Consider the following 2,500-nt stretch of genomic DNA (forward strand, 5'->3'; position numbering starts at 1 on the left):
GCAGACACATTTTGCTCTAAAAATGTTATCCCTTTGATCCCTTCCAGTTGTTTGTTGAATGTTGTTTGATATTGTGCTACTATCTACTCACCAGAGATAATCAATACAACTGTGCTTCACATGATTGCCATTATAATAGGCCACAGATAATGTAGCGCATGCACTAGCCTCGCTGGCCATGGGTTAAAGTCTGGACACAGGAGCTTCTGGTGAGGTATGACTTATCAAATCCATGTCTCCCAAGCCTGGACTGAGAAACAAGCAAATCTATGAATACTACAGATAACACCTGATGCTGCATATTATCCTCTATCTGTCTCTTTATTGATTTATTTGTGTGTATGTACGCTTGTTTAAACACACATGCATGCGTGTGTGTGCATACCTCTCCCTGGATTTTCAGGGTGTTGCCGCTGTAGAGCACTGGCCTGCTGCTGGAGAGCTGGCTCAGGGCTGTTCGTTGGGTCGCTGACGTGCCGACACAGCTGACATGCCGCATGATTTTCCTGCAAGCGACAAACCGGTGCTGTGCACCTTCCAGTGCTGATGGCTTTCATGTGCCTCCAAGGACACTGATCCCTGTGCCAGGCCAAAGTTCTGATGCTTTGGGGGCATCTGGGCTTATTTCTTTCTGCCATGTATGAGCATTTTCTAGTGCTAATATGACAGGGATGTGTAGGGATACGTAGGTTTGTATATGGATATGTAGGGATATGTAGGGATGTGTAGGGATATGTAGAGGATGCGTAGGTAATATGTAGAGGATGTGTAGGGGTTGTGTAGGGATATGTGGGGATGTGTAGGGATATGTAGAGGATGTGTAGGGATATGCAGAGGATGTGTAGGGGATGCGTAGGGATATGTGGGGATGTGTAGGGATATGTGGGGATGAGTAGGGATGTGTAGGGGATATGTAGGGATGTGTAGGGATATGTAGCAGATATACACGGTGCTTACTCTTAAATCAACTTAGCTTGTTTGTCTTGTAACATTCAATCTTTCCATCATCTCTTTCCAGGCTGATTCACCTTTGACTTCCCATTCCTACCCATTAAGGCAGCCTGTAGCCCACCTCCTTACTGACCTAACTTTGGAGTTTTGTTCCTGCTCTACAGACTACCATGCATTGCCTTTACCTCCTCATTTGTTACACTCAACATCAGCTTTATTAGAAACACCTACCTTGTACCAAGACTCCCAAACCTCTCCCTGGTATAACCTGATATGGCAAGCAAAAAATGTCCATCCAACAGAGGTTAGGAGTGGAAAAAATGTTGAACTCGTGAATGCACTCTGCGTTCATATCGCTTAGTTTCAATAATGAAATGAGACACGGGCCAGTAATAGCAGTGCAGTGGCCGCATGTCCGAGGCCAGCGCCAAACGCTTAATCTAGCGTTCGCCACTTGCCTTTTGTGTCAGTCTATGGTGGATCAGGAAGTCGTAGAGCAAAGTTTAATGGGATTTACACCTATTGGATGCTAAAGAGCTTAGCCCGCAACTACCCTGCCAGTTCACTGAGTAAGCTACAGCCCTAATAGACTTAATGGACACAACAACCATTAGGCGTACTGTGCATTTCTCAGACGCATGGGTTCAGCTAATACTGCTTTACGATTCTGTACACTTAAAGATGGATATTTTTTATCCAATTATAAAGAACATATATGTAAATACCTGGTAATAAATGCCCAACACCATATAGGTATATTTTCTTTGCATACTGATTACCTTAACACACAAGTTAGTGCATGAAATAAAGCATTTACTATCTTAGTAGTTGACATATAGCCAGTAGGCTGAGTCCACTTACAGGAACGTTGCGCCTTTACACGTGAGTAAGAGATTCGACGTGAGGGAGAGGGAGACGTAACATTCTCACTACCTACTAATCAATAAAATATCCTGGGTGTTTTACTGTGGACAGCTGCGGAGTATTTACTCACATTACGTGTAGAATACGCTGCTATTTTGGGTCTTATTTTAGGATACGTATTAACTGGTGGATTAATACAGGCCTTTTTCTTAATCATTTGCTTGAAATTCAAGCATCCTAATTAAGTATGAATAAAAGCTTTTTGAGGAATGACTATTTCTGACTTGCTGTTTGTTTAATGTGACAATACACGCATTTCAAAGAGCGAACGAACTAATTCGATTAATTATTCATTCATAATTAAATCATTAATAATTAACACGTCAGGCAAATGAAAGGTAAGGGGAAAAAATGTAGTTTCTAAGTTTTAAATGCCTTCCCGAGTTCTGTCAAATTCCCCCGTAACGGATAAAAGATTTCAAATTTGAAAGAGAAAAACAGCCTATATGTGCAGGTGGGCAACTCGAAGAGCGAATAAGTAGCCTTGTAGAAATATGGTTGATGCCACCTGACACTACATAAGCAGTCGTCCCGTCTCTGGTGTCTGTCTGTCTCTCTCTCTCTCTCTCTCTCTCTCTCTCTCTCTCTCTCTCTCTCTCTCTCTCTCTCTCTCTCTCTCTCCTCA

Source organism: Electrophorus electricus, chromosome 24 (genome assembly GCF_013358815.1).
Source record: "Electrophorus electricus isolate fEleEle1 chromosome 24, fEleEle1.pri, whole genome shotgun sequence".
NCBI classification, from domain to species: Eukaryota; Metazoa; Chordata; class Actinopteri; order Gymnotiformes; family Gymnotidae; genus Electrophorus; species Electrophorus electricus.